Source organism: Alligator sinensis, unplaced genomic scaffold, assembly GCF_000455745.1.
Source record: "Alligator sinensis unplaced genomic scaffold, ASM45574v1 scaffold900_1, whole genome shotgun sequence".
Lineage (NCBI taxonomy): Eukaryota > Metazoa > Chordata > Crocodylia > Alligatoridae > Alligator > Alligator sinensis.
The window spans coordinates 215,117-223,422 of NW_005842882.1; the positions used below are offsets into that span (position 1 = coordinate 215,117).

The 8,306-nt window shown below is 53.8% G+C and overlaps 1 pseudogene; it reads right to left on the reverse strand.

The window, feature by feature from the left end:
- Positions 1 to 3,583: 3,583 nt before the first annotated feature.
- The window catches only part of LOC112548034, a 6,523-nt pseudogene continuing 1,800 nt past the window's right edge, over positions 3,584 to 8,306 (reverse strand).

The following is an 8,306-nucleotide window of genomic DNA, read 5'->3' on the forward strand; positions in this document are numbered from 1 at the left end:
TGTATTGGGTCTAGCACCCATTGGACGATCAGGCCTGTGTTCTCCAAGGTGTGCAGAGCCAGAAGTGAGTCCAGAGCCTTGGATGGTGGCAGCGGGAACCCCAGGCTAGCGGGTGTGCTCCAGGGAAGGGGTCGGCCAGACGGGAGGCACCCCAGGGAGGCACTCGGAGCCTGGAAGGTGGTCGGGCGCAGGGAGGTGGGCGGCTCAACGCAGGAGCGCCCCCTACTGGCCGGCCACAACAGGCACTACTAGGTTTTCCATATAGTATAAGACAATAGGCACTGAAGACAGCCCAGCCTGCTGCAGAACAGAGCTGCATGGGCAGGTATCCTGTGTTGTGTCACAATGCAACAGTACTGGGGGTACAGAGACCTGGGAACTGGGCTGGGGGCTAAAAAGTTGGTCCTTGCTTGAGTTTTATTGACTTTGCAAACACTATGCTCCACAGACTTTTTATTTTCAGAGAATGAGAAAATTCATAATTATTAGGGCTGCGCAAAACGGCACCATTCTGTTTCACCTTGCGTTTCGAGGTTTCAATGGAATAGTGTTCTGTTTCGAATTTCATTTCGATTTGAAACAGCTATTCTTTTTTGCTTCATTGAAACAGTGAGGCTGTTTCAATGCTGTTTCACCGTTTTGCTAGATTCGGCTGAGGACTGGAAGTCAGCCCAGGTGGGCTGACTTCCAGTCCCCGGCCAGATCTAGCACCAGGGATGGGAAGTCAGCTCAGTTGGACTGACTTCCCATGTCCAGTGCTATGGCTGAAATGTTTTAACTAGTCTCGTTTTGTTTCAAGGCTGTTTTGAAGCCCTTTGTTTCGTTTAGGTTTTGCTTTAAACCTCAAAATGAGCCGAAACAGTGTCAAAATGAAATGGCCAGCAAAATTTCACACAGCCCTAATAATTATTTACAAGGCTGTGTACAATTAGAAGAGAATATAGGACCCTGCCCATGGTCATTCCCTGGGTACACAGCTGTTGTCTATGAATGCAACCTAGAATGTGTGCTTAGTCATGCAGTCTGCATTAGCCCCGTGTTATAGGAGGTTAAGAAATTTGAATGCCATGGTTGTCAAACTAGGCCCCAGAGGGTGAGAACTACATTCCAGCACACTTAATTACATGCTGCCAATTGAGCACAGTGTACATAGTGGCGCATTGGCTGGGAAGGTATAAGGGGCAGAATAATAATAAGTAAGACTGAAGCACACCCATCAATGTTGATGCATCCAGATGCCAAAAATGACTCAAGATGATGATCCAGAATCATATATAGAGGCCTTTGAGAGGGCTGCAGTACACATGGGGTTAGAAAGATCATTGTGGGTAAGTGCCCTGGTCATAGGGAAAGCCTAGGTTGCTTACTGAGCCTTGCCAAGAGAGGAGGTGGTGGATTACGCTAGGAGTTAAAGCAGTCATATTGTACCATGTAGAGATAACCCCTGAACATTATCATCAATTGTTCAGATCCAGAAAGCAGAAAGAAAATAAAAGGCCCAGAATCCTTTTGCAATTACTTAGAGATTTATTGAATAAATGGCTCAAAATGGTAGTCTATGATAGAGAGAAGCTAGCTGATCAAATCTTATTGGAACAGGTCTTAAAAGATCTAGAGGAAAATACTCAGAAATGGGTGAGGAGACAACATATGGGCACAGATATTAAAATAAGCATTGGCTGTCAAACTAGGGCCCAGAGGGCAAAAACTACATTCCAGCACACCTAATTACACGCTGCCAATTGAGCACCGTCTATAGATGGCCTTCAACTGCTGGTCCAGGATGGCATTGTGGAAGAACTGATAGGTTTGCAGGACATGGGGCAGGCTCTCACTCTCAGCCCCACACCTCAGGAGGCAATTGAGACAGCCCCCGGTGGATGAAGGACCAGACTGCGAAGTGCATGATATTCCTGCATGGCATGAAGAGGCTGTTGGCGTCCTACTTTGAGGTGACCTATAAGATTTTGCCCTGCTTAGGTTTTGCCTTTAGGTCACTGATGTATTCGGCTTCCACAGCATCCTTCAGGAACCTCTTGAGTCAGGTCCTGACACGGAAGTGAGGGTGATAAGATTGGGGCTGGGAGAAATAGCTCCACCCTTCAGGTCCTGCTTCTCTTTGTCTCCTGTCCAGCCGTATTTGATACCATTTCCAAGGCTCTGCTTGGTGTTGTGGGCTCAGCTCCACAGTAATGGAAAGTCCCTGGCATCTTGCCAGACCTCATTCAGTAACATATCCCAGAGGTGTAAAACATCTGAAGTGAAGGTCAGTGAATTTCCTGCCCCACACAACCCCGCTGGGCTGCCAGAGTGAACTGAAAAGGCTTTGGGCAAATAGGGGCTTCTCCCAGCTTTGTTACTTGAGTTGCCTGGTTTTGAAGAAGGCCAAGATCAAAGACCAGGCCAAGGAAAAGCAGTGTCCATCCCACGGGGGACATCCTGTTGTATGAGCCAGAGCAAGGGGACAGAAGCCAGCACAGCGGGGATACAGGGAGAGAGAAGGGGAAGTGAAGGCCCGGGAGACAAAGCCATTACAAAACTGCAGTGTAGATGTTTATTGAGATTTCAATGGATGTGAAGCCACCAGGGGCCCAGGGCCGGGCACTACAAGGGTCAGAGGAGCCAGATGCAGGGAGGCTCCTGCCCCGAGTGAAACTCTTCCAGCTCTGAGAAGCCCAAGGCCAGGGGCCTTTGCTGCACAGGACAAACCCACTCAAGCACAAACCAGCACAAACCTGCCCAGCAGCTTCCCACAGGCTGCGCCTGGCCGGGCTCAGGCTCCAAGCCCAGGCAGCCCCCCCCACAGCCACAGCAGGGCTCTGGGCAAAGGCACCCAGAGGTGCTGTGTCCTGAGCCCCAGCCCTGCGCTGCTGGCACTGGAGGGGGTGGTGGCCCAAAGCTGGCGGCATCCCCAAGTGTCCATTCTGGTGGCCTCGCTCGAGTCCTCCGCAGTCACCAAGTGCAGGGACAGACCGGCCTGGGGCCACCTGCTGCAACGGGACGGGTTTGTCTGTGCAGACGGCACCTTCCACCTGGGCAGCTCCCAGGGTCATAGAGGAGGGGCGGGGGCTGGGAGAGGGGGTCCTCCGGGATTATGGAGAATGGGAAGCCAGAGCGGCCATTTCCCCATGTGGGGGCCCATTCCCTGGCTCTTCCCCACCTTCCCCCCACTCAGTGGCACAGTCTGAGCTCAGGTCCCACCCCAAAGACCCAGAGCCAGGGCCAGATTGTGTCCCCAGCGAACAAGGCCGGTGGGAAGGTGAAGATCAGGGCCTTGGTGTCAGCATTGAAAAATGACACCAGCCCCGCTGTATTGTTCAGACAGATCCGCACCTTCCTGGGCGCCCGGCGCAGGGGCAGGGGGGTGCGACATGGGGCCGTGAGAGCCTGGAACCGACCCCTCCAGCATCGCACACTCCAGACCCCCTCCTCGGGGCTAAATCTGATCCGTCCCTTCCTCCTCACAGACTCTCTGGCCACCCCCACGGCACACCATCCCCCCTCACCCCCCTCCACCACCCACCAGTGTCTCCCGGAGGCGAATCCCTCACGGCCGAGCACACAGCACTGAGTGTCAAATCTCTCAGGATTGTTGGGCAGATGCTGCTGTGTTTCTGCCCGTCTCACACTTCCCCCATCTGCAGACACGACGAGCTGGCGGTGCGCTGTGTCTGGATCCGGAGTCACTGTCACTGGCGGAGAGAATCGCAGGTTCCTTGCCCGCCCCAGCCCCGAGGCCAAGCGCAGACGCCCCGCAGCTCCTCAGCCTGGCACTGGGGAGAGCCCTGCCCGGGGACAGGGAGGAGGTGGCAGCAAATCCATAGGTAGGAAAATCCCAGCCCAACGCCCAAGGTCCTAGCACGGCGGGTTTTGGTGCTGGGCTGGGAAAGGGTTTGACTCTTGTCCAGGGGCGGCCGTGGGTTTTGTGGGATCGTTCTGCTAATGCCGGGACCAGCTCCCCCAGCGCTTACCCTTTGTGTATGATCCCTGTGGTTTCCCCCTGCCCTTCTCCAGCTTGGACGGCAGAGCCTCTGCAGGGGAAAGGGGCACAGACGTTAGACCTCCGGTTCAGGCTACAGGCTGGGACCTGCCTTGGTCTTGAGCCCCTGAGACTCCACTAACATGCTGGGACAGCTCCACCCCCGCTGCTGGGGCTGTGGCTGCAGAAGCTGCCTTGGCACTTCCCTGCGCTGCCTCCACTGGGGCCTCCTCTCTGAGGAGAGAGATGGAGGGAGCTGCAGGTGCAGGCAGAGGTGTGGAGGGAGAAATGTAACAACCACGGACCCAGGGGAGCTCAGTGCGGAGCCCATCCTGACCCCTTTGGACATGGGGGAGGAGGCACTCAGTGCCAAAGAAGGGGAAGTGGTGGGATTGCGGAGAACTCTTGGCTAAGGGGATAAGGTTTGAAACTCCCTCATTCATTGTCTATGGGGTCAGACAAGGCCTTGAACTGGTTGGGGGTCCAGCCTGAGTCACCCGCTGATCCAGTGGGGTGCAGGATATCAGGGGTGTAGCTTCACCCAGGCCACCCCTCGCTTTCCTGTCCTGCCCCCTCCCAGCTCCTCTCCTGCCCCCTCAGGAGCCCTCCCTGCACCTGTGGGGCTTGAGCAAAAAGCTTGTGAGTTTAGGGATTCTCCAGTTTGGGCAAGGAGCTTATAGCTGCCCTCACGCCCCCACCCCGGGGCCAAGCTAGCAGGCTTCAAAACAGGAACTTGGCCTTCCCTTTAATTTAGGCTCTTAACTTCGGTGGCCAGACTTGAGGCTCCAGGATCTGGCTATAAAGGAGGCAGGGGCCCACAGCTCCCTCCCCACCCTGAGCTGCAGGTGCGCATGCTGAGCAGCCCTGGAGCAGCAGGGGCTCTGCAGCTCAGACAAAGGGGATCCTTGAGGACCCTAGTTCATCAGTGATTTGGCCAAGGGCACAGGGAGGCCCTTCACTCCACTTCATTCCCGCAACCTGCAACATCAGGCCAGCGCATTCAGTTTCTCTCCCTCATATAAAAGGTTCAGGCTCCAAATAAAAAACAACTGCCCGGAAGCTGTGTCCTCCCCTGAACAGGGACACTTCCCTATTGCCTTTCACAAACCTCTTCTAAGTACCTTGAAACTGCCTCATAGTCTCCTTTAGAGTTAGAGTTTGTCCAGACAACTTTCTGAGTCCCATTTCTATTTCTCGAGAAATCCCCACCAGCAGCTGGCCCTGCTGCTTCTCGCACCTGGGAAGAACAATTTTACGTTATTCCATTCTCCTTTTTGTAACTCACTTCATGGTAGCAATCCTGGCTAGATGGAGGGAACTGGAGACTGAGTACCTCCATGTATCCTACCCCCGGACAGGGGCAGAACGGATAGCTGCAGTGCTGGCACCCTCAGTAGGTGTTGAGTACTGGTGTTCAACTCTGAACTGTCCAGGACATTTCCTGGGTTGAGAAACAAGTTGACATTTCATGCCCAGCTGGCTCAAGCTCTGGCTCTGGTGGCCAGGAAGATTCTCCAGGGGCCAAAGAGTGGCAGGCCCCTATTCCAGCCCTACTGCCCCTCAGGCAGCCACTGCCCAGGGGTGCAGATTCCCCCTAGAATAGCAGAGGCTAGTCCTTTCCACCCCAAGGATTGTCCTGGAGCTTATATTAAAGGGGGAACAACCTCAGCATGAGAACTTCACCAAAGGCCTGTATCCAAATGGGGACCCTGCATCACCTGTCTTCCTATGGAGCCCAGGGAAGATGTGGTCATAGCGCTGTGTCCGGGCCCCCGGCCTGCATGGGAGTGAGGTGGAGCCACCTACCTGCTCAATGTGCTCCTGATGTCCTGGAGGGGAGAGAAAGAGGAGAGGGAGAGCTCAGTGCCACATGCCACACGCTCAGGACCCTCCTATTCTGGGAGGGGCAGGGGAGGAGGAAGGACCCAAGTATCTGGGTACTATTGGTCCCTTTACAAACTCTGTCCTTTGAACCCTCAGACACCCCTGAGGGGCTCAAACCTTTCCCTTCCCAGTGCAGGAATCAAAGGGATTACACTCCTCACCTGCAGGAGGTCACTGGCTGCCTGCTGGCACTTCCCCTCTAGCTCCCTGATCAGGCTGTCGAGACATGAAATGTCCCCAGTGAGTTTGGTGTCCCTCTCCTCCTGACTCTTCTCAATCTCCCTCTCCAGTTCTCCCATCTCAGCCAGCAGGAGATGCTTTTGTTCCTCCAGAAAATAGTGCATTTGCTCAAATTCAGCCACAATCTTCTGCCTCTCGGCTGCTGCCTTTTCCTGCAAGAGACACAGCAAAACTACATCAGAGAGCCCAGGCTGGGGAGAGGAAGGCCAGGAAAAACTGTGTAAGCAGCCTGTAGACCTGATTGCCTGACAAGCTGGACCCACAGAGCTCCCACGGTCTGTAGCAGAAGTCAGGGGTGATCAGTATCTCTGGTCCCGCCTGGCATCTGTGCACTCTTTTCATCTTAGGAGCACACTGCAGCCCTCAGGGTAGCCCTAAGGTGTAGCCCCTTACATATGGGAGAGGTGAAGGGCTCCCCTCCAACAAACCTTCCCTCTCGTCACAGCTAAGGCCATTTGCACCCGCCAGCGCACAGTGACACAGGGTCAGAAAACAACACACACGTTTTCAGCAAACATATAGAGCAGGAGACCCTTTCCCCTTCCTCCAGGCCATCTTGGTCACTACTAGCCACAAGCACCAACCTGATATTCCTGGTGTTTCTGCCTTTCATTCACTCTCCGTGCTTCAAGCCTCTTTCTCTCTTCCCTTTGAATCTCCAGATGAGCCTGAATTTGCTCCTGAAGGAAGGAAAACCTCTTGGGTCAGTTTTCTTTTAGGAGTGGAGGAGATGGAGTCTTTTCTCCACACCCACAACCAAGATTGCTGCCTGCATACGAGCCCAATGACTTTTGGTGACAAAAGGATTTGATACTATTGACTCGATCTTTCCCCTGGGGCATTGCTGCTCTTCTTACCCAGCTGCCTCATTGAATCAAGGACCACAAGAGGAACAATGCTGGGCTGCACAGGAGCCAGAAGCCAAGGGCTCAGACCACAGTGCAGCCTTCTTGGGTGGCTCAGGAAGCTTTGTATTTTGGGACGGTTACTGCTTGTGTTTGGGGGAAACGAGTGACAGACACTCGGGGCAACTACCAGCGCCACATTCCTTTACTCACCTCATCCTGGGCACTCGGGAAGGAAAGGGATTCCCAGCCGTTCCCACTTACACCCCTGTGAAAGAACTCCCTTTCCAGCCTCCTCTTTTGGTTTTTATTTCCTTTCCTTTGTCCTCTCACATGTCTGTCAACCTGGCTGTCCTGGGTTACTGTGTACATGACCTAGCTCAGGTAAGAGGGTGTGGATTTAACCTCTCTATTGTTTGGAGCTCTTACCTTACGACATGGGGGCAGGGGCTTAAGCCCCTGTCACCCCACCAAGTAATTGTGATGTTTTTCAAACTGATTGACCAGTGTCAAATAACACCTGTCCCTGACTGGGTCCAGGTGGTGAGGTCAGTAGGACTATTTAAGAGGGTCCCCTCCAGGAAGAAGGATGCCGGACATTTTAAAACCCACATGCAAAAGCGAAGAGTATACCTCCACTGCTCAGGCCTGTAGGGGGGCTGTTAGGAAAGCTAAGGCAGACATAGAGCTAGGACTAGCGTCCAAGATCAAAGATAATAAAAAGTCCTTTTTCAAATATATAGGGAGGATGAAAAAGGCACTGGGAAATATGGGGCCCCTGCAAGATACGCTGGGCAATCTGGTGGTTGCACCAGAGGAGAAGGCAGACCTCTTTAACAAATTCTTCACCTCCATTTTCTTGTGCAGGGACCGGGACTCCCCCACCGTGATTCAAGACAGACTCAAGGGGAACGCCTCAAGACCTAAGGGTGAGGAGGACCAGGTTAGAGTGCTTCTGGAGGGGCTGGACGTGTTCAAGTCAGCAGGTCCAGATGCTCTCCACCCCAGGGTGTTGAGGGAGCTAGCAGGGGTTATTGCAGGGCCCTTGGCATGGCTTTACGAGTGCTCATGGTGCTCGGGCCAGGTGCCAGATGATTGGAAGATAGCCAATGTGGTCCCCATCTTTAAGGAAGGGAGGAGGGAGGACCCAGGCAACTATAGGCCCGTCAGTCTTACCTCAATCCTGGGGAAACTCTTTGAGAAGATCATCAAGGAGCACATCTGTGATGGGCTGGCATCAGGGATGATACTCAAGGGCAACCAGCACAGTCTCATTAGCGGCAGGTCATGACACGGTTTCATTAGGGGCTTATTGTCTTTTACGATCAGGTCACAAAAGCATTGGATGCAGGTGTCGC